We start from the raw sequence: 24355 nt of genomic DNA, 5'->3' as shown, positions 1-24355 counted from the left end.
GAGGTTGCTGGCAGGGGCTCTCTCCACACTGCAAGGTGCTGGAGCTCAGAGGGCTTCGTCAGAGGGAAGGGACCAGCAAGGGGCTGGATGCCCAAGACCTCTTTGGCCCAGCAGCTTCAGGGCAGCAGGGAGACCAAGAGGCCCAGTGTGCCCCTAGGTCGGCTCTGCCCCTTCCAACACAGGCGGCCAGCCCAGCAGCTGCCTGACAGACTCTGGCTCCCCCGAGCTCTCTGCCGGTGCAGGGGACAGGAACAGACATGTGCATGTGGTTCTGCCTTGGCCTGGGAGTGTGGACCCCCTGCCTGGCCCTCAGGCTCAGGGGGAAGGGCCGGGAGAGAGCACCACCCCGAAGCGCTTTTCTCCCGGACTAGGGAGCATTGTGCGCGGCTAGTGGGAACAGCTGGCGAGAGTGCTTGCAAAGCGGCCTTTGGAGGCAGCCGGGGATGTCTTCCAGCGGGAGAGGGCCGGTTGTGCTCAGAGGCCCCACAGGCCAGGGGCAGGACCCAGCAGGGCCCCTGACCCTGGCCAGCCTTGCCCAGACCTTCCTGGCCTCCGGGGGTACGGCCCCACCAAGGGAAAGGCTGCGGGGAGTGGGTCCACACATGTCCGCGCGCCTCCCCAGACTCATCCCCGCTGATGCCTTTCCCCTGGGCCTAGACCTCGGTTGAGGCCTCCTTGGAGAGGATGTTGCTGGCAGGGGCTGTCTCCACACTGCAAGGTGCTGGAGCTCAGAGAGCCTCGTCAGAGGGAAGGGACCAGCAAGGGGCTGGATGCCCAAGACCTCTTTGGCCCAGCAGCCTCAGGGCAGCATGGAGAGCAAGAGGCCCAATGTGCCTCTAGGTCGGCTCTGCCCCTTCCCACACAGGCGGCCAGCCCAGCAGCTGACTGACAGTCTCTGGCTCCCCCGAGCTCTCTGCTGGTGCAGGGGGCAGGAACAGACCTGTGCATGTGGTTCTGAGTTGGCCAGGGACTGTGGACCCCCTGCCTGGCCCCCAGGCTCAGGGGCAATGGCCGGGAGAGAGCACCACCCCGAAGCGCTTTTCTCCCGGACTTGGGAGCATTGTGCGCATCTGGCGGGAATAGCCGGCGAGAGTGCTTGCAAAGCGGCCTTTGGAGGCAGCCGGGGAGGTCTTCCAGCGGGAGAGGGCCTGTTGTGCTCAGAGGCCCCACAGGCCAGGGGCAGGACCCAGCAGGGCCCCTTCCCCTGGCCAGCCTTGCCCAGACTTTCGTGGCCTCCGGGTGTACTGCCCCACCAAGGGGCAGGCTGCGGGGACTGGGTCCAGACATGCCCGGGCGCCTCCCCAGGCTCATCCCCGCTGGTGCCTTTCCCCTGGGCCTAGGCCTCGGTTGAGGCCTCCTTGGAGAGGAGGTTGCTGGCAGGGGCTCTCTCCACACTGCAAGGTGCTGGAGCTCAGAGGGACTCGTCAGAGGGAAGGGACCAGCAAGGGGCTGGATGCCCAAGACCTCTTTGGACCAGCAGCCTCAGGGCAGCAGGGAGAGCAAGAGGCCCAGTGTGCCCCTAGGTCAGCTCTGCCCCTTCCCACACAGGCGGCCAGCCCAGCAGCTGCCTGACAGTCTCTGGCTCCCCCGAGCTCACTGCCAGTGCAGGGGGCAGGAACAGACGTGTGCATGTGGTTCTGCCTTGGCCAGGGACTGTGGACCCCCTGCCTGGCCCCCAGGCTCAGGGGCAAGGGCCGGGAGAGAGCACCACCCCGAAGCGCTTTTCTCCCGGGCTTGGGAGCATTGTGCGCAGCTGGCGGGAACAGCCGGCGAGAGTGCTTGCAAAGCGGCCTTTGGAGGCAGCCGGGGAGGTCTTCCAGCGGGCGAGAGCCGGTTGTGCTCAGAGGCCCCACAGGCCAGGGGCAGGACCCGGCATGTCCCCTTCCCCTGGCCAGCCTTGCCCAGACCTTCCTGGCCTCCGGGGGTACTGCCCCACCAAGGGGCAGGCTGCGCGGACTGGGTCCAGACATGTCCGGGCACCTCCCCAAGCTCATCCCCGCTGGTGCCTTTCCCCTGGGCCTAGGCCTCGGTTGAGGCCTCCTTGGAGAGGAGGTTGCTGGCAGGGGCTGTCTCCACACTGCAAGGTGCTGGAGCTCAGAGGGCTTCGTCAGAGGGAAGGGACCAGCAAAGGGCTGGATGCCCAAGACCTCTTTGGCCCAGCAGCCTCAAGGCAGCAGGGAGAGCAAGAGGCCCACTGTGCCTCTAGGTCGGCTCTGCCCCTTCCCACACGGGCGGCCAGCCCAGCAGCTGCCTGACAGACTCTGGCTCCCCCGAGCTCTCTGCCGGTGCAGGGGGCAGGAAGAGACGTGTGCATGTGGTTCTGCCTTGGCCTGGGAGTGTGGACCCCCTGCCTGGCCCTCAGGCTAAGGGGGAAGGGCCGGGAGAGAGCACCACCCCGAAGCGCTTTTCTCCCGGACCTGGGAGCATTGTGCGCGGCTGGCGGGAACAGCCGGCGAGAGTGCTTGCAAAGCGGCCTTTGGAGGCAGCCGGGGAGGTCTTCCAGCGGGAGAGGGCCGGTTGTGCTAAAAGGCCCCACAGGCCAGGGACACGACCCAGCAGGGCACCTGCCCCTGACCAGCCTTGCACAGACCTTCCTGGCCTCCGGGGCTACTGCCCCACCAAGGGGCAGGCTGCGGGGACTGGGTCCAGACATGCCCGGGCGCCTCCCCAGGCTCATCCCCGCTGGTGCCTTTCCCCTGGGCCTAGGCCTCGGTTGAGGCCTCCTTGGAGAGCAGGTTGTTGGCAGGGGCTGTCTCCACACTGCAAGGTGCTGGAGCTCAGAGGGACTCGTCAGAGGGAAGGGACCAGCAAGGGGCTGGATGCCCAAGACCTCTTTGGCCCAGCAGCCTCAGGGCAGCAGGGAGAGCAAGAGGCCCAGTGTGCCCCTAGGTCGGCTCTGCCCCTTCCCACACAGGCGGCCAGCCCAGCAGCTGCCTGACAGTCTCTGGCTCCCCCGAGCTCTCTGCTGGTGCAGGGGGCAGGAACAGACCTGTGCATGTGGTTCTGCCTTGGCCAGGGACTGTGGACCCCCTGCCTGGCCCCCAGGCTCAGGGGCAAGGGCCGGGAGAGAGCACCACCCCGAAGTGCTTTTCTCCCGGGCTTGGGAGCATTGTGCGCAGCTGGCGGGAACAGCCGGCGAGAGTGCTTGCAAAGCGGCCTTTGGAGGCAGCCGGGGAGGTCTTCCAGCGGGAGAGGGCCGGTTGTGCTCAGAGGCCCCACAGGCCAGGGGCAGGACCCAGCAGTTCCCCTTCTCCTGGCCAGCCTTGCCCAGACCTTCCTGGCCTCCGGGGGTACTGCCCCACCAAGGGGCAGGCTGCGGGGACTGGGCCCAGACATGCCCGGGCACCTCCCCAGGCTCATCCCCGCTGGTGCCTTTCCCCTGGGCCTAGGCCTCGGTTGAGGCCTCCTTGGAGAGGAGGTTGCTGGCAGGGGCTCTCTCCACACTGCAAGGTGCTGGAACTCAGAAGGCTTCGTCAGAGGGAAGGGACCAGCAAGGGGCTGGATGCCCAAGACCTCTTTGGCCCAGCAGCCTCAGGGCAGCAGGGAGAGCAAGAGGCCCACTGTGCCTCTAGGTCGGCTCTGCCCCTTCCCACACGGGCGGCCAACCCAGCAGCTGCCTGACAGACTCTGGCTCCCCCGAGCTCTCTGCCGGTGCAGGGGGCAGGAACAGACGTGTGCATGTGGCTCTGCCTTGGCCTGGGAGTGTGGACCCCCTGCCTGGCCCCCAGGCTCAGGGGGAAGGGCCGGGAGAGAGCACCACCCCGAAGCGCTTTTCTCCCGGACTGGGGAGCATTGTGCGCGGCTGACGGGAACAGCAGGCGAGAGTGCTTGCAAAGCGGCCTTTGGAGGCAGCCGGGGAGGTCTTCCAGCGGGAGAGGGCCGGTTGTGCTCAGAGGCCCCACAGGCCAGGGGCAGGACCCAGCAGGTCCCCTTCCCCTGGCCAGCCTTGCCCAGACCTTCCTGGCCTCCGGGGCTACTGCCCTACCAAGGGGCAGGCTGCGGGGACTGGGCCCAGACATGCCTGGGCGCCTCCCAAGGCTCATCCCCACTGATGCCTTTCCCCTGGGCCTAGGCCTTGGTTGAGGCCTCCTTGGAGAGGAGGTTGCTGGCATGGGCTGTCTCCACACTGCAAGGTGCTAGAGCTCAGAGGGACTCGTCAGAGGGAAGGGACCAGCAAGGGGCTAGATGCCCAAGACCTCTTTGGCCCAGCAGCCTCAGGGCAGCAGGGAGAGCAAGAGGCCCAGTGTGTCTCTAGGTCGGCTCTGCCCCTTCCCACACGGGCGGCCAGCCCAGCAGCTGCCTGACAGTCTCTGGCTCCCCCGAGCTCTCTGCCGGTGCAGGGGGCAGGAACAGACCTGTGCATGTCATTCTGCCTTGGCCAGGGACTGTGGACCCCCTGCCTGGCCCCCAGGCTCAGGGCCAAGGGCCGGGAGAGAGCACCACCCCGAAGCGTTTTTCTCCCGGGCTTGGGAGCATTGTGCGCAGCTGGCGGGAACAGCCGGCGAGAGTGCTTGCAAAGCAGCCTTTGGAGGCAGCCGGGGAGGTCTTCCAGGGGGAGAGGGCCGGTTGTGCTCAGAGGCCCCACAGGCAAGGTGCAGGACCCAGCAGGGCCCCTTCCCCTGGCCAGCCTTGCCCAGACCTTCCTGGCCTCCGGGGGTACTGCCCCACCAAGGGGCAGGCTGCGGGGAATGGACCCAGACATGCCCGGGCGCCTCCCCAGACTCATCCCCGCTGGTGCCTTTCCCCTGGGCCTAGGCCTCGGTTGAGGCCTCCTTGGAGAGGAGGTTGCTGGCAGTGGCTGTCTCCACACTGCAAGGTGCTGGAGCTCAGAGGGCCTCGTCAGAGGGAAGGGACCAGCAAGGGGCTGGATGCCCAAGACCTCTTTGGCCCAGCAGCCTCAGGGCAGCAGGGAGAGCAAGAGGCCCAGTGTGCCCCTAGGTCGGCTCTGCCCCTTCCCACACAGGCGGCCAGCCCAGCAGCTGCCTGACAGACTCTGGCTCCCCCGAGCTCTCTGCTGTTGCAGGGGACAGGAACAGACGTGTGCATGTGGTTCTGCCTTGGCCTGGTAGTGTGGACCCCCTGCCTGGCCCTCAGGTTCAGGGGGAAGGGGCGGGAGAGAGCACCACCCCGAAGGGCTTTTCTGCCGGACGTGGGAGCATTGTGCGCGGCTGGTGGGAACAGCCGGCGAGAGTGCTTGCAAAGCGGCCTTTGGAGGCAGCCGGGGAGGTCTTCCAGCGGGAGAGGGCCGGTTGTGCTCAGAGGCCCCACAGGCCAGGGGCAGGACCCAGCAGGGCCCCTGCCCCTGGCCAGCCTTGCCCAGACCTTCCTGGCCTCCGGGGGTACTGCCCCACCAAGGGGCAGGCTGCGGGGACTGGGCCCAGACATGCCCGGGCGCCTATCCAGGCTCATCCCCGCTGGTGCCTTTCCCCTGGGCCTAGGCCTCGGTTGAGGCCTCCTTGGAGAGGAGGTTGCTGGCAGGGGCTCTCTCCACACTGCAAGGGGCTGGAGCTCAGAGGGCTTCGTCAGAGGGAAGGGACCAGCAAGGGGCTGGATGCCCAAGACCTCTTTGGCCCAGCAGCCTCAAGGCAGCAGGGAGAGCAAGAGGCCCACTTTGCCTCTAGGTCGGCTCTGCCCCTTTCCACACAGGCGGCCAGCCCAGCAGCTACCTGACAGACTCTGGCTTCCCCGAGCTCTCTGCCGGTGCAGGGGGCAGGAACAGACGTGTTCATGTGGTTCTGCCTTGGCCTGGGAGTGTGGACCCCCTGCCTGGCCCTCAGGCTCAGGGGCAAGGGCCCGGAGAGAGCACCACCCCGAAGCGCTTTTCTCCCGGGCTTGGGAGCATTGTGCGTGGCTGGCGGGAACAGCCGGCGAGAGTGCTTGCAAAGCGGCCCTTGTAGGCACCCGAGGAGGTCGTCCAGCGGGAGAGTGCCGGTTGTGGTCAGAGGCCCCAAAGTCCAGGGGCAGGACCCAACACGGCCCCTTCCCCTGGCCAGCCTTTCCCAGACATTCCTGGCCTCCGGGGCTACTGCCCAACCAAAGGGCAGGCTGTGGGGACTGGGTCCAGACATGCCCGGACGCCTCCCCAGGCTCATCCCCGCTGGTGCCTTTCCCCTGGGCCTAGGCCTCGGTTGAGGCCTCCTTGGAGAGGAGTTTGCTGGCAGGGGTTTCTCCACACTGCAAGGTGCTAGAGCTCAGAGGGCCTCGTCAGATGGAAGGGACCAGCAAGTGGCTGGATGCCCAAGACCTCTTTGGCCCAGCAGCCTCAGGGCAGCAGGGAGAGCAAGAGGCCCAGTGTGCCCCTAGGTCGGCTCTGCCCCTTCCCCCACAGGCGGCCAGCCCAGCAGCTGCCTGACAGACTCTGGCTATCCCGAGCTCTGTGCCGGTGCAGGGGGCAGAAACAGACGTGAGCATGTGGTTCTGCCTTGGCCTGGGAGTGTGGACCCCCTGCCTTGCCCCCAGGCTCAGGGGCAAGGGCCGGGAGAGAGCAGCACCCAGAAGCGCTTTTCTCCCGGGCATGGGAGCATTGTGCGCGGCTCGCGGGAACAGCGGGCGAGAGTGCTTGCAAAGCGGCCTTTGGAGGCAGCCGGGGCGGTCTTCCAGCGGGAGAGGGCCGGTGGTGCTCAGCGGACCCACAGGCCAGGGGCAGGACCCAGCAGGGCCCCTGCCCCTGGGCAGCCTTGCTCATACCTTCCTGGCCTACGGGGATACTGCCCCACCATGGGGCAGGCTGCGCGGACTGGGTCCAGACATGCCCGGGCGCCTTCCCAGGCTCATCCCCGCTGGTGCCTTTCCCCTGGGCCTAGGCCTTGGCTGAGGCCTCTTTGGAGAGGAGGTTACTGGCAGGGGCTGTCTCCACACTGCAAGTTCGTGGAGCTCAGAGGGCCTCGTCAGAGGGAAGGGACCAGCAAGGGGCTGGATGCCCAAGACCTCTTTGACACAGCAGCCTCAGGGCAGCAGGGAGAGCAAGAGGCCCAGTGTGCCCCTAGGTCGGCTCTGCCCCTTCCCACACAGGCGGCTAGCACAGCAGCTGCCTGACAGACTCTGGCTCCCCCTAGCTCTCTGATGGTACAGCGTGAGGAACAGACATGTGCATGTAGTTCTGCGGCGGCCTAGGAGTGTGGACCCCCAGGCTGGCCCCAAGGCTGAGGGGGAAGGGTCTGGAGAGAGCACCACCCCGAAGCGCTTTTCTCCCGGGCTTGGGAGCATTGTGCGCTGCTGGCAGGAACAGCCGGCGAGAGTGCTTGCAAAGCGGCCTTTGGAGGCAGCCGGGGACGTCTTCCAGCGGGAGAGGGCCGGTTGTGCTCAGAGGCCCCACTGGCCAGGGGCAGGACCCAGCAGGGCCCCTGCCCCTGGCCAGCCTTGCCCAGACCTTCCTGGCCTCCGGGGGTACTGCCCCACCAAGGGGCAGGCTGCGGGGACTGGGTCCAGACATGCCCGTGTGCCTCCCCAGGCTCATCCCCGCTGGCGCCTTTCCCCTGGGTCTAGGCCTCGCATGAGGCCTCCTTGGAGGGGAGGTTGCTGACAGGGGCTTTCTCCACACTGCAAGGTGCTGGAGCTCAGAGGGCCTCGTCAGAGGGAAGGGACAAGCAAGGGGCTGGATGGCCAAGACCTCTTTGGCCAGCAGCCTCAGGGCAGCAGGGAGAGCAAGAGGCCCACTGTGCCCCTAGGTCGGCTCTGCCCCTTCCCACACAGGCGGCCAGCCCTGCAGCTGCCTGACAGTCTCTGGCTCCCCCGAGCTCTCTGTCGGTGCAGCGGGAGGAACAGACGTGTGCATGTGGTTCTGCCTTGGCCTGGGAGTGTGGACCCCCTGCCTGGCCCCCAGGCTCAGGGGCAAGGGCCGGGAGAGAGCACCACCCCGAAGCAATTTTCTCCCGGACTTGGGAGCATTGTGCGTGGCTGGCGGGAACAGCCGGCGACAGTGCTTGCAAAGTGGCCTTTGGAGGCAGCCAGGGAGGTCTTCCAGCGGGAGAGGGCCGGTTGTGCTCAGACGCCCCACAGGCCAGGGACAGTACCCAGCAGGTCCCCTTCCCCTGGCCAGCCTTGCCCAGACCTTCCTGGCCTCCGGGGGTACTTCCCCACCTAAGGGCAGGCTACGGGGACTCGGTCCAGACATGCCCGGGCGCCTCCCCAGGCTCATCCCCGCTGGTGCCTTTCCACTGGGCCTAGGCCTCGGTTGAGGCCTCCTTGGAGAGGAGGTTGCTGGCAGGGGCTGTCTCCACACTGCAAGGTGCTGGAGCTCAGAGGGCCTCGTCAGAGGGAAGGGACCAGCAAGGGGCTGGATGCCCAAGACCTCTTTGGCCCAGCAGCCTCAGGGCAGCAGGGAGAGCAAGAGGCCCACTGTGCCTCTAGGTCGGCTCTGCCCCTTCGCGCACGGGCGGCCAGCCCAGCAGCTGCCTGACAGTCTCTGGCTCCCCCGAGCTCTCTGCCGGTGCAGGGGGCAGGAACAGACGTGTGCATGTGGTTCTGCCTTGGCCTGGGAGTGTGGACCCCCTGCCTGTCCCTCAGGCTCAGGGGGAAGGGCCGGGAGAGAGCACCAGCCCAAAGCGCTTTTCTCCCGGACTTGGGAGCATTGTGCGCGGCTGTCCGGAACAGCCGGCGAGAGTGCTTGCAAAGCGGCCTTTGGAGGCAGCCGGGGAGGTCTTCCAGCGGGAGAGGGCCGGTTGTGCTCAGAGGCCCCACAGGCCAGGGGCAGGACCCAGCAGGGCCCCTGCCCCTGGCCAGCCTTGCCCAGACCTTCCTGGCCTCCGGGGGTACTGCCCCACCAAGGGGCAGGCTGCGGGGACTGGGTCCAGACATGCCCGGGCGCCTCCCGAGGCTCATCCCCGCTGGTGCCTTTCCCGTGGGCCTAGGCCTCGGTTGAGGCCTCCTTGGAGAGGAGGTTGCTGGCAGGGGCTCTCTCCACACTGCAAGGTGCTGGAGCTCAGAGGGCCTCGTCAGAGGGAAGGGACCAGCAAGGGGCTGGATGCCCAAGACCTCTTTGGCCCAGCAGCCTCAGGGCAGCAGGGAGAGAAAGAGGCCCTCTGTGCCCCTAGGTCCGCTCTACCCCTTCCCACACAGGCGGCCAGCCCAGCAGCTGCCTGACAAACTCTGGCTCCCCCGAGCTCTCTGCCGGTGCAGGGGCAGGAACAGACGTGTGCATGTGCTTCTGCATTGGCCTGGGAGTGTGGACCCCCTGCCTGGACCCCAGGCTCAGGGGGAAGGGCCGAGAGAGAGCACCACCCCGAAGCGCTTTTCTCCCGGGCTTGGGAGCATTGTGCGCAGCTGGCTGGAACAGCCGGCGAGAGTGCTTGCAAAGCGGCCTTCGGAGGCAGCCGGGGAGGTCTTCCAGCGGGAGAGGGCCGGTTGTGCTCAGAGGCCCCACAGGCCAGGGGCAGTACCCAGCAGAGCCCCTGCCCCTGGCCAGCCTTGCCCAGACCTTCCTGGCCTCTGGGGGTACTGCCCCACCAAGGGGCAGGCTGCCGGGACTGGGTCCAGACATGCCCGGGCGCCTCCCCAGGCTCATCCCCGCTGGTGCCTTTCCCCTGGGCCTAGGCCTCGGTTGAGGCCTCCTTGGAGAGGAGGTTGCTGGCAGGGTCTGTCTCCACACTGCAAGGTGCTGGAGCTCAGAGGGCCTCGTCAGAGGGAAGGGACCAGCAAGGGGCTGGATGCCCAAGACCTCTTGGGCCCAGCAGCCTCAGGGCAGCAGGGAGAGCAAGAGGCCCACTGTGCCTCTAGGTCGGCTCTGCCCCTTCGAGAACGTGCGGCGAGCCCAGCAGCTGCCTGATAGACTCTGGCTCCCCTGAGCTCTCTGCCGGTGCAGGGGGCAGGAACAGACGTGTGCATGTGGTTCTGCCTAGGCCTGGGAGTGTGGACCCCCTGCTTGGCCCTCAGGCTCAGGGGGAAGGGCCGCGAGAGAGCACCACCCCGAAGCCCTTTTCTCCCGGACATGGGAGCATTGTGCGCGGCTGGCGGGAACAGCTGGCGAGAGTGCTTGCAAAGCGGCCTTTGGAGGCAGCAGGGGAGGTCTTTCAGCGGGAGAGGGCTGGTTGTGCTCAGCAGACTCTGGCTCCCCCGAGCTCTCTGCCGGTGCAGGGGGCAGGAACAGACGTGTGCATGTGGTTCTGCCTTGGCCTGGGAGTGTGGACCCCCTGCCTGGCCCCGAGGATCAGAGGCAAAGGGCCGGGAGAGAGCACCACCCCGAAGCGCTTTTCTCCCGGGCTTGGGAGCATTGTGTGCAGCTGGCGGGAACAGCCGGCGAGAGTGCTTGCAAAGCGGCCTTTGGAGGCAGCCGGGGAGGTCTTCCAGCGGGAGAGGGCCGGTGGTGCTCAGAGGCCCCACAGGCCAGGGGCAGGACCCAGCAGGGCCCCTGCCCCTGGCCAGCCTTGCCCAGACCTTCCTGGCCTCCGGGGTACTGCCCCACCAAGGGGCAAGCTGCGGGGACTCGGTCCAGACATGCCCGGGCGCCTCCCCAGGCTCATCCCCGCTGGTGCCTTTCCCCTGGGCCTAGGCCTCGGTTGAGGCCTCCTTGGAGAGCAGTTTGCTGGCAGGGGCTGTCTCCACACTGCAAGGTGCTGGAGCTCAGAGGGCCTCGTCAGAGGGAAGGGACCAGCAAGGGGCTGGATGCCCAAGACCTCTTTGGCCCAGCAGCCTCAGGGCAGCAGGGAGAGCAAGAGGCCCAGTGTGCCCCTAGGTCGGCTCTGCCCCTTCCCACACAGGCGGCCAGCCCAGCAGCTGCCTGACAGTCTCTGGCTTCCCCGAGCTCTCTGCCGGTGCAGCGGGAGGAACAGACGTGTGCATGTGGTTCTGCCTTGGCCTGGGAGTGTGGACCCCCTGCCTGGCCCCCAGGCTCAGGGGCAAGGGCCGGGAGAGAGCACCACCCCGAAGCAATTTTCTCCCGGACTTGGGAGCATTGTGCATGGCTGGCGGGAACAGGCGGCGAGAGTGCTTGCAAAGCGGCCTTTGGAGGCAGCCAGGGAGGTCTTCCAGCGGGAGAGGGCCGGGTGTGCTCAGAGGCCCCACAGGCCAGGGGCAGGACCCAGCAGGGCCCCTGCCCCTGGCCAGCCTTGCCCAGACCTTCCTGGCCTCCGGGGGTACTTCCCCACCAAAGGGCAGGCTGCGGGGAGTGGGTCCACACATGTCCGGGCGCCTCCCCAGACTCATCCCCGCTGGTGCCTTTCCCCTGGGCCTAGGCCTCGGTTGAGGCCTCCTTGGAGAGGAGGTTGCTGGCAGGGGCTGTCTCCACACTGCAAGGTGCTGGAGCTCAGAGGGCTTCGTCAGAGGGAAGGGACCAGCAAGGGGCTGGATGCCCAAGACCTCTTTGGCCCAGCAGCCTCAGGGCAGCAGGGAGAGCAAGAGGCCCACTGTGTCTCTAGGTCGGCTCTGCCCCTTCTCACACGGGCGGCCAGCCCAGCAGCTGCCTGACAGACTCTGGCTCCCCCGAGCTCTCTGCCGGTGCAGGGGGCAGCAACAGACGTGTGCATGTCGTTCTGCCTTGGCCTGGGAGTGTGGACCCTCTGTCTGGCCCTCAGGCTCAGGGGGAAAGGCCGGGAGAGAGCACCAGCCCGAAGCGCTTTTCTCCCGGACTTGGGAGCATTGTGCGCGGTTGGCGGGAACAGCCAGCGAGAGTGCTTGCAAAGCGGCCTTTGGAGGCAGCCGGGGAGGTCTTCCAGCGGGAGAGGGCCGGTTGTGCTCAGAGGCCCCACAGGCCAGGGGCAGGACCCAGCAGGTCCCCTTCCCCTGGCCAGCCTTGCCCAGACGTTCCTGGCCTCCGGGGGTACTGCCCCACCAAGGGGCAGGCTGCGGGGACTGGGTCCAGACATGCCCGGGCGCCTCCCCAGTCTCATCCCCGCTGGTGCCTTTCCCCTGGGCCTAGGCCTCGGTTGAGGCCTCCTTGGAGAGGAGGTTGCTGGCAGGGGCTCTCTCCACACTGCAAGGGGCTGGAGCTCAGAGGGCGTCGTCAGAGGGAAGGGACCAGCAAAGGGCTGGATGCCCAAGACCTCTTTGGCCCAGCAGCCTCAAGGCAGCAGGGAGAGCAAGAGGCCCACTGTGCCTCTAGGTCGGCTCTGCCCCTTCCCACACGGGCGGCCAGCCCAGCAGCTGCCTGACAGACTCTGGCTCCCCCGAGCTCTCTGCCGGTGCAGGGGGCAGGAACAGACGTGTGCATGTGGTTCTGCCTTGGCCTGGGAGTGTGGACCCCCTGCCTGGCCCTCAGGCTCAGGGGGAAGGGCCGGGAGAGAGCACCACCCCGAAGCGCTTTTCTCCCGGACCTGGGAGCATTGTGCGCGTCTGGCGGGAACAGCCGGCGAGAGTGCTTGCAAAGCGGCCTTTGGAGGTAGCCGGGGAGGTCTTCCAGCGGGAGAGGGCCGGTTGTGCTAAAAGGCCCCACAGGCCAGGGACACGACCCAGCAGGGCACCTGCCCCTGACCAGCCTTGCCCAGACCTTCCTGGCCTCCGGGGCTACTGCCCCACCAAGGGGCAGGCTGCGGGGACTGGGTCCAGACATGCCCGGGCGCCTCCCCAGGCTCATCCCCGCTGGTGCCTTTCCCCTGGGCCTAGGCCTCGGTTGAGGCCTCCTTGGAGAGCAGGTTGTTGGCAGGGGCTGTCTCCACACTGCAAGGTGCTGGAGCTCAGAGGGACTCGTCAGAGGGAAGGGACCAGCAAGGGGCTGGATGCCCAAGACCTCTTTGGCCCAGCAGCCTCAGGGCAGCAGGGAGAGCAAGAGGCCCAGTGTGCCCCTAGGTCGGCTCTGCCCCTTCCCACACAGGCGGCCAGCCCAGCAGCTGCCTGACAGTCTCTGGCTCCCCCGAGCTCTCTGCTGGTGCAGGGGGCAGGAACAGACCTGTGCATGTGGTTCTGCCTTGGCCAGGGACTGTGGACCCCCTGCCTGGCCCCCAGGCTCAGGGGCAAGGGCCGAGAGAGAGCACCACCCCGAAGTGCTTTTCTCCCGGGCTTGGGAGCATTGTGCGCAGCTGGCGGGAACAGCCGGCGAGAGTGCTTGCAAAGCGGCCTTTGGAGGCAGCCGGGGAGGTCTTCCAGCGGGAGAGGGCCGGTTGTGCTCAGAGGCCCCACAGGCCAGGGGCAGGACCCAGTAGTTCCCCTTCTCCTGGCCAGCCTTGCCCAGACCTTCCTGGCCTCCGGGGGTACTGCCCCACCAAGGGGCAGGCTGCGGGGACTGGGCCCAGACATGCCCGGGCACCTCCCCAGGCTCATCCCCGCTGGTGCCTTTCCCCTGGGCCTAGGCCTCGGTTGAGGCCTCCTTGGAGAGGAGGTTGCTGGCAGGGTCTCTCTCCACACTGCAAGGTGCTGGAACTCAGAAGGCTTCGTCAGAGGGAAGGGACCAGCAAGGGGCTGGATGCCCAAGACCTCTTTGGCCCAGCAGCCTCAGGGCAGCAGGGAGAGCAAGAGGCCCACTGTGCCTCTAGGTCGGCTCTGCCCCTTCCCACACGGGCGGCCAACCCAGCAGCTGCCTGACAGACTCTGGCTCCCCCGAGCTCTCTGCCGGTGCAGGGGGCAGGAACAGACGTGTGCATGTGGCTCTGCCTTGGCCTGGGAGTGTGGACCCCCTGCCTGGCCCCCAGGCTCAGGGGGAAGGGCCGGGAGAGAGCACCACCCCGAAGCGCTTTTCTCCCGGACTGGGGAGCATTGTGCGCGGCTGACGGGAACAGCAGGCGAGAGTGCTTGCAAAGCGGCCTTTGGAGGCAGCCGGGGAGGTCTTCCAGCGGGAGAGGGCCGGTTGTGCTCAGAGGCCCCACAGGCCAGGGGCAGGACCCAGCAGGTCCCCTTCCCCTGGCCAGCCTTGCCCAGACCTTCCTGGCCTCCGGGGGTACTGCCCTACCAAGGGGCAGGCTGCGGGGACTGGGCCCAGACATGCCTGGGCGCCTCCCAAGGCTCATCCCCACTGATGCCTTTCCCCTGGGCCTAGGCCTTGGTTGAGGCCTCCTTGGAGAGGAGGTTGCTGGCAGGGGCTGTCTCCACACTGCAAGGTGCTAGAGCTCAGAGGGACTCGTCAGAGGGAAGGGACCAGCAAGGGGCTAGATGCCCAAGACCTCTTTGGCCCAGCAGCCTCAGGGCAGCAGGGAGAGCAAGAGGCCCAGTGTGTCTCTAGGTCGGCTCTGCCCCTTCCCACACGGGCGGCCAGCCCAGCAGCTGCTGACAGACTCTGGCTCCCCCGAGCTCTCTGCCGGTGCAGGGGGCAGGAACAGACCTGTGCATGTCATTCTGCCTTGGCCAGGGACTGTGGACCCCCTGCCTGGCCCCCAGGCTCAGGGCCAAGGGCCGGGAGAGAGCACCACCCCGAAGCGCTTTTCTCCCGGGCTTGGGAGCATTGTGCGCAGCTGGCGGGAACAGCCGGCGAGAGTGCGTGCAAAGCAGCCTTTGGAGGCAGCCGGGGAGGTCTTCCAGGGGGAGAGGGCCGGTTGTGCTCAGAGGCCCCACAGGCAAGGTGCAGGACCCAGCAGGGCCCCTTCCCCTGGCCAGCCTTGCCCAGACCTTCCTGGCCTCCGGGGGTACTGCCCCACCAAGGGGCAGGCTGCGGGGAATGGACCCAGACATGCCCGGGCGCCTCCCCAGACTCATCCCCGCTGGTGCCTTTCCCCTGGGCCTAGGCCTCGGTTGAGGCCTCCTTGGAGAGGAGGTTGCTGGCAGTGGCTGTCTCCACACTGCAAGGTGCTGGAGCTCAGAGGGCCTCGTCAGAGGGAAGGGACCAGCAAGGGGCTGGATGCCCAAGACCTCTTTGGCCCAGCAGCCTCAGGGCAGCAGGGAGAGCAAGAGGCCCAGTGTGCCCCTAGGTCGGCTCTGCCCCTTCCCACACAGGCGGCCAGCCCAGCAGCTGCCTGACAGACTCTGGCTCCCCCGAGCTCTCTGCTGTTGCAGGGGACAGGAACAGACGTGTGCATGTGGTTCTGCCTTGGCCTGGTAGTGTGGACCCCCTGCCTGGCCCTCAGGTTCAGGGGGAAGGGGCGGGAGAGAGCACCACCCCGAAGGGCTTTTCTGCCGGACGTGGGAGCATTGTGCGCGGCTGGTGGGAACAGCCGGCGAGAGTGCTTGCAAAGCGGCCTTTGGAGGCAGCCGGGGAGGTCTTCCAGCGGGAGAGGGCCGGTTGTGCTCAGAGGCCCCACAGGCCAGGGGCAGGACCCAGCAGGGCCCCTGCCCCTGGCCAGCCTTGCCCAGACCTTCCTGGCCTCCGGGGGTACTGCCCCACCAAGGGGCAGGCTGCGGGGACTGGGCCCAGACATGCCCGGGCGCCTATCCAGGCTCATCCCCGCTGGTGCCTTTCCCCTGGGCCTAGGCCTCGGTTGAGGCCTCCTTGGAGAGGAGGTTGCTGGCAGGGGCTCTCTCCACACTGCAAGGGGCTGGAGCTCAGAGGGCTTCGTCAGAGGGAAGGGACCAGCAAGGGGCTGGATGCCCAAGACCTCTTTGGCCCAGCAGCCTCAAGGCAGCAGGGAGAGCAAGAGGCCCACTTTGCCTCTAGGTCGGCTCTGCCCCTTCCCACACGGGCGGCCAGCCCAGCAGCTGCCTGACAGACTCTGGCTCCCCCGAGCTCTCTGTCGGTGCAGGGGGCAGGAACAGACGTGTGCATGTGGTTCTGCCTTGGCCTGGGAGTGTGGACACCCTGCCTGGCCCTCAGGCTCAGGGGGAAGGGCCGGGAGAGAGCACCACCCCGAAGCGCTTTTCTCCCGGGCTTGGGAGCATTGTGCGCGGCTGGCGGGAGCAGCCGGCGAGAGTGCTTGCAAAGCGGCCTTTGGAGGCAGCCGGGGAGGTCTTCCAGCGGGAGAGGGCCGGTTGTGCTAAGAGGCCCCACAGGCCAGGGACACGACCCGGCAGGGCCCCTGCCCCTGACCAGCCTTGCCCAGACCTACCTGGCCTCCGGCGGTACTGCCCCACCAAGGGGCAGGCTGGAGGGACTGGGTCCAGACATGCCCGGGCACCTCCCCAGGCTCATCCCCGCTGGTGCCTTTCCCCTGGGCCTAGGCCTCGGTTGAGGCCTCCTTGGAGAGGAGGTTGCTGGCAGGGGCTCTCTCCACACTGCAAGGTGCTGGAGCTCAGAGGGCTTCGTCAGAGGGAAGGGACCAGCAAGGGGCTGGATGCCCAAGACCTCTTTGGCCCAGCAGCCTCAGGGCAGCAGGGAGAGCAAGAGGCCCACTGTGCCTCTAGGTCGGCTCTGCCCCTTCCCACACGGGCGGCCAGCCCAGCAGCTGCCTGACAGACTCTGACTCCCCCGAGCTCTCTGCCGGTGCAGGGGGCAGGAACAGACGTGTGCATGTGGTTCTGCCTTGGCCTGGGAGTGTGGACCCCCTGCCTGGCCTTCAGGTTCAGGGGGAAGGGCCGGGAGAGAGCACCACCCCGAAGCGCTTTTCTCCCGGACCTGCGAGCATTGTGCGCGGCTGGCGGGAACAGCCGGCGAGAGTGCTTGCAAAGCGGCCTTTGGAGGCAGCCGGGGAGGTCTTCCAGCGGGCGAGGGCCGGTTGTGCTCAGAGGCCCCACAGGCCAGGGGCAGGACCCAGCAGGGCCCCTGCCCCTGGCCAGCCTTGCCCAGACCTTCTTGGCCTCCGGAGGTACTACCCCACCAAGGGGCAGGCTGCGGGGACTGGGCCCAGACATGCCCGGGCGCCTCCCCAGGCTCATCCCCGCTGGTGCCTTTCCCCTGGGCCTAGGCCTCGGTTGAGTCCTCCTTGGAGAGGAGGTTGCTGGCAGTGGCTCTCTCCACACTGCAAGGTGCTGGAGCTCAGAGGGACTTGTCAGAGGGAAGGGACCAGCAAGGGGCTGGATGCCCAAGACCTCTTTGGCCCAGCAGCCTCAGGGCAGCAGGGAGAGCAAGAGGCCCAGTGTGCCCCTAGGTCGGCTCTGCCCCTTCCCACACAGGCGGCCAGCCCAGCAGCTGCCTGACAGTCTCTGGCTCCCCCGAGCTCTCTGCTGGTGCAGGGGGCAGGAACAGACGTGTGCATGTGGTTCTGCCTTTGCCACGGACTGTGGACCCCCTGCCTGGCCCCCAGGCTCAAGGGCAAGGGCCGGGAGAGAGCACCACCCCGGAGCGCTTTTCTCCCGGGCTTGGGAGCATTGTGCGCAGCTGGCGGGAACAGCCGGCCAGAGTGCTTGCAAAACGGCCTTTGGAGGCAGCCGGGGAGGTCTTCCAGCGGGAGAGGGCCGGTTGTGCTCAGAGGCCCCACAGGCCAGGGGCAGGACCCAGCAGGTCCCCTTCCCCTGGCCAGCCTTGCCCAGACCTTCCTGGCCTTCGGGGGTACTGCCCCACCAAGGGGCAGGCTGCGGGGACTGGGTCCAGACATGCCCGGGCGCCTCCCCAGGCTCATCCCCGCTGGTGCCTTTCCCCTGGGCCTAGGCCTCGGTTGAGGCCTCCTTGGAGAGGAGGTTGCTGGCAGGGGCTCTCTCCACACTGCAAGGTGCTGGAGCTCAGAGGGACTCGTCAGAGGGAAGGGACCAGCAAGGGGCTGGATGCCCAAGACCTCTTTGGCCCAGCAGCCTCAGGGCAGCAGGGAGAACAAGAGGCCCATTGTGCCCCTAGGTCGGCTGTGCCCCTTCCCACACAGGCGGCCAGCCCAGCAGCTGCCTGACAGTCTCTGGCTCCCCCGAGCTCTCTGCTGGTGCAGGGGGCAGGAACAGACGTGTGCATGTGGTTCTGCCTTGGCCAGGGACTGTGGACCCCCTGCCTGGCCCCCAGGCTCAGGGGCAAGGGCCGGGAGAGAGCACCACCCCGAAGCGCTTTTCTCCCGGGCTTGGGAGCATTGTGCGCAGCTGGCGGGAACAGCCGGCGAGAGTGCTTGCAAAGCGGCCTTTGGAGGCAGCCGGGGAGGTCTTCCAGCGGGAGAGGGCCGGTTGTGCTCAGAGGCCCCACAGGCCAGGGGCAGGACTCAGCAGGTCCCCTTCCCCTGGCCAGCCTTGCCCAGACCTTCCTGGCCTCCGAGGGTACTGCCCCACCAAGGGGCAGGCTGCGGGGACTGGGTCCAGACATGCCCGGGCGCCTCCCCCTGCTCATCCCCGCTGGTGCCTTTCTCCTGGGCCTAGGCCTCGGTTGAGGCCTCCTTGGAGAGGAGGTTGCTGGCAGGGGCTCTCTCCACACTGCAAGGTGCTGGAGCTCAGAGGGCTTCGTCAGAGGGAAGGGACCAGCAAGGGGCTGGATGCCCAAGACCTCTTTGGCCCAGCAGCCTCAGGGCAGCAGGGAGACCAAGAGGCCCAGTGTGCCCCTAGGTCGGCTCTGCCCCTTCCCACACAGGCGGCCAGCCCAGCAGCTGCCTGACAATCTCTGGCTCCCCCGAGCTCTCTGCTGGTGCAGGGGGCAGGAAAAGACCTGTGCATGTGGTTCTGCCTTGGCCAGGGACTGTGGACCCCCTGCCTGGCCCCCAGGCTCAGGGGCAAGGGCCGGGAGAGAGCACCACCCCGAAGCGCTTTTCTCCCGGGCTTGGGAGCATTGTGCGCAGCTGGCGGGAACAGCCGGCGAGAGTGCTTGCAAAGCGGCCTTTGGAGGCAGTCGGGGAGGTCTTCCAGCGGGAGAGGGCCGGTTGTGCTAAGAGGCCCCACAGGCCAGGGGCAGGACCCAGCAGGGCCCCTGCCCCTGGCCAGCCTTGCCCAGACCTTCCTGGCCTCCGGGGGTACTGCCCCATCAAGGGAAAGGCTGCGGAGACTGGGCCCAGACATGCCTGGGCGCCTCCCCAGGCTCATCCCCGCTGGTGCCTTTCCCTTGGGCCTAGGCCTCGGTTGAGGCCTCCTTGGAGAGGAGGTTGCTGGCAGGGGCTCTCTCCACACTGCAAGGTGCTGGAGCTCAGAGGGTCTCGTCAGAGGGAAGGGACCAGCAAGGGGCTGGATGCCCAAGACCTCTTTGGCCTAGTAGCCTCAGGGCAGCAGGGAGAGCAAGAGGCCCAGTGTGCCCCTAGGTCGGCTCTGCCCCTTCCCACACAGGCGGCCAGCCCAGCAGCTGCCTGACAGTCTCTGGCTCCCCCGAGCTCTCTGCTGGTGCAGGGGGCAGGAACAGACCTGTGCATGTGGTTCTGCCTTGGCCAGGGACTGTGGACCCCCTGCCTGGCCCCCAGGCTCAGGGGCAAGGGCCGGGAGAGAGCACCACCCCGAAGCGCTTTTCTCCCGGACTTGGGAGCATTGTGCGCGGCTGGCGGGAACAGCCGGCGAGAGTGCTTGCAAAGCGGCCTTTGGAGGCAGCCGGGGAGGTCTTCCAGCGGGAGAGGGCCGGTTGTGCTCAGAGGCCCCACAGGCCAGGGGCAGGACCCAGCAGGTCCCCTTCCCCTGTCCAGCCTTGCCCAGACCTTCCTGGCCCCCGGGGGTACTGCCCCACCAAGGGGCAGGCTGCGGGGACTGGGCCCAGACATGCCCGGGCGCCTCCCCAGGCTCATCCCCGCTGGTGCCTTTCCCCTGGGCCTAGGCCTCGGTTGAGTCCTCCTTGGAGAGGAGGTTGCTGGCAGTGGCTCTCTCCACACTGCAAGGTGCTGGAGCTCAGAGGGACTTGTCAGAGGGAAGGGACCAGCAAGGGGCTGGATGCCCAAGACCTCTTTGGCCCAGCAGCCTCAGGGCAGCAGGGAGAGCAAGAGGCCCAGTGTGCCCCTAGGTCGGCTCTGCCCCTTCCCACACAGGCGGCAAGCCCAGCAGCTGCCTGACAGTCTCTGGCTCCCCCGAGCTCTCTGCTGGTGCAGGGGGCAGGAACAGACGTGTGCATGTGGTTCTGCCTTGGCCAGGGACTATGGACCCCCTGCCTGGCCCCCAGGCTCAAGGGCAAGGGCCGGGAGAGAGCACCACCCCGGAGCGCTTTTCTCCCGGGCTTGGGAGCATTGTGCGCAGCTGGCGGGAACAGCCGGCCAGAGTGCTTGCAAAACGGCCTTTGGAGGCAGCCGGGGAGGTCTTCCAGCGGGAGAGGGCCGGTTGTGCTCAGAGGCCCCACAGGCCAGGGGCAGGACCCAGCAGGTCCCCTTCCCCTGGCCAGCCTTGCCCAGACCTTCCTGGCCTTCGGGGGTACTGCCCCACCAAGGGGCAGGCTACAGGGACTGGGTCCAGACATGCCCGGGCGCCTCCCCAGGCTCATCCCCGCTGGTGCCTTTCCCCTGGGCCTAGGCCTCGGTTGAGGCCTCCTTGGAGAGGAGGTTGCTGGCAGGGGCTCTCTCCACACTGCAAGGTGCTGGAGCTCAGAGGGACTCGTCAGAGGGAAGGGACCAGCAAGGGGCTGTATGCCCAAGACCTCTTTGGCCCAGCAGCCTCAGGGCAGCAGGGAGAACAAGAGGCCCATTGTGCCCCTAGGTCGGCTGTGCCCCTTCCCCCACAGGCGGCCAGCCCAGCAGCTGCCTGACAGTCTCTGGCTCCCCCGAGCTCTCTGCTGGTGCAGGGGGCAGGAACAGACGTGTGCATGTGGTTCTGCCTTGGCCAGGGACTGTGGACCCCCTGCCTGGCCCCCAGGCTCAGGGGCAAGGGCCGGGAGAGAGCACCACCCCGAAGCGCTTTTCTCCCGGGCTTGGGAGCATTGTGCGCAGCTGGCGGGAACAGCCGGCGAGAGTGCTTGCAAAGCGGCCTTTGGAGGCAGCCGGGGAGGTCTTCCAGCGGGAGAGGGCCGGTTGTGCTCAGAGGCCCCACAGGCCAGGGGCAGGACTCAGCAGGTCCCCTTCTCCTGGCCAGCCTTGCCCAGACCTTCCTGGCCTCCGAGGGTACTGCCCCACCAAGGGGCAGGCTGCGGGGACTGGGTCCAGACATGCCCGGGCGCCTCCCCAGGCTCATCCCCGCTGGTGCCTTTCTCCTGGGCCTAGGCCTCGGTTGAGGCCTCCTTGGAGAGGAGGTTGCTGGCAGGGGCTCTCTCCACACTGCAAGGTGCTGGAGCTCAGAGGGCTTCGTCAGAGGGAAGGGACCAGCAAGGGGCTGGATGCCCAAGACCTCTTTGGCCCAGCAGCCTCAGGGCAGCAGGGAGACCAAGAGGCCCAGTGTGCCCCTAGGTCGGCTCTGCCCCTTCCCACACAGGCGGCCAGCCCAGCAGCTGCCTGACAATCTCTGGCTCCCCCGAGCTCTCTGCTGGTGCAGGGGGCAGGAAAAGACCTGTGCATGTGGTTCTGCCTTGGCCAGGGACTGTGGACCCCCTGCCTGGCCCCCAGGCTCAGGGGCAAGGGCCGGGAGAGAGCACCACCCCGAAGCGCTTTTCTCCCGGGCTTGGGAGCATTGTGCGCAGCTGGCGGGAACAGCCGGCGAGAGTGCTTGCAAAGCGGCCTTTGGAGGCAGCCGGGGAGGTCTTCCAGCGGGAGAGGGCCGGTTGTGCTAAGAGGCCCCACAGGCCAGGGGCAGGACCCAGCAGGGCCCCTGCCCCTGGCCAGCCTTGCCCAGACCTTCCTGGCCTCCGGGGGTACTGCCCCATCAAGGGAAAGGCTGCGGGGACTGGGCCCAGACATGCCTGGGCGCCTCCCCAGGCTCATCCCCGCTGGTGCCTTTCCCTTGGGCCTAGGCCTCGGTTGAGGCCTCCTTGGAGAGGAGGTTGCTGGCAGGGGCTCTCTCTACACTGCAAGGTGCTGGAGCTCAGAGGGTCTCGTCAGAGGGAAGGGACCAGCAAGGGGCTGGATGCCCAAGACCTCTTTGGCCTAGTAGCCTCAGGGCAGCAGGGAGAGCAAGAGGCCCAGTGTGCCCCTAGGTCGGCTCTGCCCCTTCCCACACAGGCGGCCAGCCCAGCAGCTGCCTGACAGTCTCTGGCTCCCCCGAGCTCTCTGCTGGTGCAGGGGGCAGGAACAGACCTGTGCATGTGGTTCTGCCTTGGCCAGGGACTGTGGACCCCCTGCCTGGCCCCCAGGCTCAGGGGCAAGGGCCTGGAGAGAGCACCACCCCGAAGCGCTTTTCTCCCGGACTTGGGAGCATTGTGCGCGGCTGGCGGGAACAGCCGGCGAGAGTGCTTGCAAAGCGGCCTTTGGAGGCAGCCGGGGAGGTCTTCCAGCGGGAGAGGGCCGGTTGTGCTCAGAGGCCCCACAGGCCAGGGGCAGGACCCAGCAGGTCCCCTTCCCCTGTCCAGCCTTGCCCAGACCTTCCTGGCCCCCGGGGGTACTGCCCCACCAAGGGAAAGGCTGCGGGGACTGGGTCCAGACATGCCCGGGCCCCTCCCCAGGCTCATCCCCGCTGGTGCCTTTCCCCTGGGCCTAGGCCTCGGTTGAGGCCTCCTTGGAGAGGAGGTTGCTGGCAGGGGCTCTCTCCACACTGCAAGGTGCTGGAGCTCAGAGGGCTTCGTCAGAGGGAAGGGACCAGCAAGGGGCTGGATGCCCAAGACCTCTTTGGCCCAGCAGCCTCAGGGCAGCAGGGAGAGCAAGAGGACCACTGTGCCTCTAGGTCGGCCCTGCCCCTTCCCACACGGGCGGCCAGCCCAGCAGCTGCCTGACAGACTCTGGCTCCCCCGAGCTCTCTGCCGGTGCAGGGGGCAGGAACAGACGTGTGCATGTGGTTCTGCCTTGGCCTGGGAGTGTGGACCCCCTGCCTGGCCCTCAGGCTCAGGGGGAAGGGCCGGGAGAGAGCACCACCCCGAAGCGCTTTTCTCCTGGACTTGGGAGCATTGTGCGCGGCTGGCGGGAACAGCCGGCGAGAGTGCTTGCAAAGCGGCCTTTGGAGGCAGCCGGAGAGGTCTTCCAGCGGGAGAGGGCCGGTTGTGCTCAGAGGCTCCACAGGCCAGGGGCAGGACCCTGCAGGGCCCCTGCCCCTGGCCAGCCTTGCCCAGACCTTCCTGGCCTCCGGGGGTACTGCCCCACCAAGGGGCAGGCTGCGGGGACTGGGCCCAGACATGCCTGGGCCCCTCCCCAGGCTCATCCCCGCTGGTGCCTTTCCCCTGGGCCTAGGCCTCGGTTGAGGCCTCCTGGGAGAGGAGGTTGCTGGCAGGGGCTCTCTCCACACTGCAAGGTGCTGGAGCTCAGAGGGACTCGTCAGAGGGAAGGGACCAGCAAGGGGCTGGATGCCCAAGACCTCTTTGGACCAGCAGCCTCAGGGCAGCAGGGAGAGCAAGAGGCTCAGTGTGCCCCTAGGTCGGCTCTGCCCCTTCCCACACAGGCGGCCAGCCCAGCAGCTGCCTGACAGTCTCTGGCTCCCCCGAGCTCTCTGCTGGTGCAGGGGTCAGGAACAGACCTGTGCATGTGGTTCTGCCTTGGCCAGGGACTGTGGACCCCCTTCCAGGCCCTGCGGCTCAGGGGCAAGGGCCGGGAGAGAGCACCACCCCGAAGCCCTTTTCTCCCGGACTTGGGAGCATTGTGCGCGGCTGGCGGGAACAGCCGGCGAGAGTGCTTGCAAAGCGGCCTTTGGAGGCAGCCGGGGAGGTCTTCCAGCGGGAGAGGGCCGGTTGTGCTCAGAGGGCCCACAGGCCAGGGGCAGGACCCAGCAGGGCCCCTGCCCCTGGCCAGCCTTGCCCAGACCTTCCTGGCCTCCGGGGGTACTGCCCAATCAAGGGAAAGGCTGCGGGGACTGGGTCCAGACATGCCCTGGCGCCTCCCCAGTCTCATCCCCGCTGGTGCCTTTCCCCTGGGCCTAGGCCTCGGTTGAGGCCTCCTTGGAGAGGAGGTTGCTGGCAGGGGCTCTCTCCACATTGCAAGGTGCTGGAGCTCAGAGGGCTTCGTCAGAGGGAAGGGACCAGCAAGGGGCTGGATGCCCAAGACCTCTTTGGCCCAGCAGCCTCAGGGCAGCAGGGAGAGCAAGAGGCCCACTGTGCCTCTAGGTCGGCTCTGCCCCTTCCCACCCGGGCGGCCAGCCCAGCAGCTGCCTGACAGACTCTGGCTCCCCCGAGCTCTCTGCCGGTGCAGGGGGCAGGAACAAACGTGTGCATGTGGTTCGGCCTTGGCCTGGGAGTGTGGACCTCCTGCCTGGCCCTCAGGCTCAGGGGGAAGGGCCGGGAGAGAGCACCACCCCGAAGCGCTTTTCTCCCGGACTTGGGAGCATTGTGCGCGGCTGGCGGGAACAGCCGGCGAGAGTGCTTGCAAAGCGGCCTTTGGAGGCAGCCGGGGAGGTCTTCCAGCGGGAGAGGGCCGGTTGTGCTCAGAGGCCCCACAGGCCAGGGGCAGGACCCAGCAGGGCCCCTGCCCCTGGCCAGCCTTGCCCAGACGTTCCTGGCCTCCGGGGGTACTGCCCCACCAAGGGGCAGGCTGCGGGGACTGGGTCCAGACATGCCTGGGCGCCTCCCCAGGCTAATCCCCGCTGGTGCCTTTCCCCTGGGCCTAGGCCTCGGTTGAGGCCTCCTTGGAGAGGAGGTTGCTGGCAGGGGCTGTCTCCACACTGCAAGGTGCTGGAGCTCAGAGGCCCTCGTCAGAGGGAAGGGACCAGCAAGGGGCTGGATGCGCAAGACCTCTTTGGCCCAGCAGCCTCAGGGCAGCAGGGAGACCAAGAGGCCCAGTGTGCCCCTAGGTCGGCTCTGCCCCTTCCCACACAGGCG

This window comes from Cervus elaphus, chromosome X (genome assembly GCF_910594005.1).
Source record: "Cervus elaphus chromosome X, mCerEla1.1, whole genome shotgun sequence".
Taxonomy (NCBI): domain Eukaryota; kingdom Metazoa; phylum Chordata; class Mammalia; order Artiodactyla; family Cervidae; genus Cervus; species Cervus elaphus.
This window is presented reverse-complemented; position numbering follows the sequence as displayed.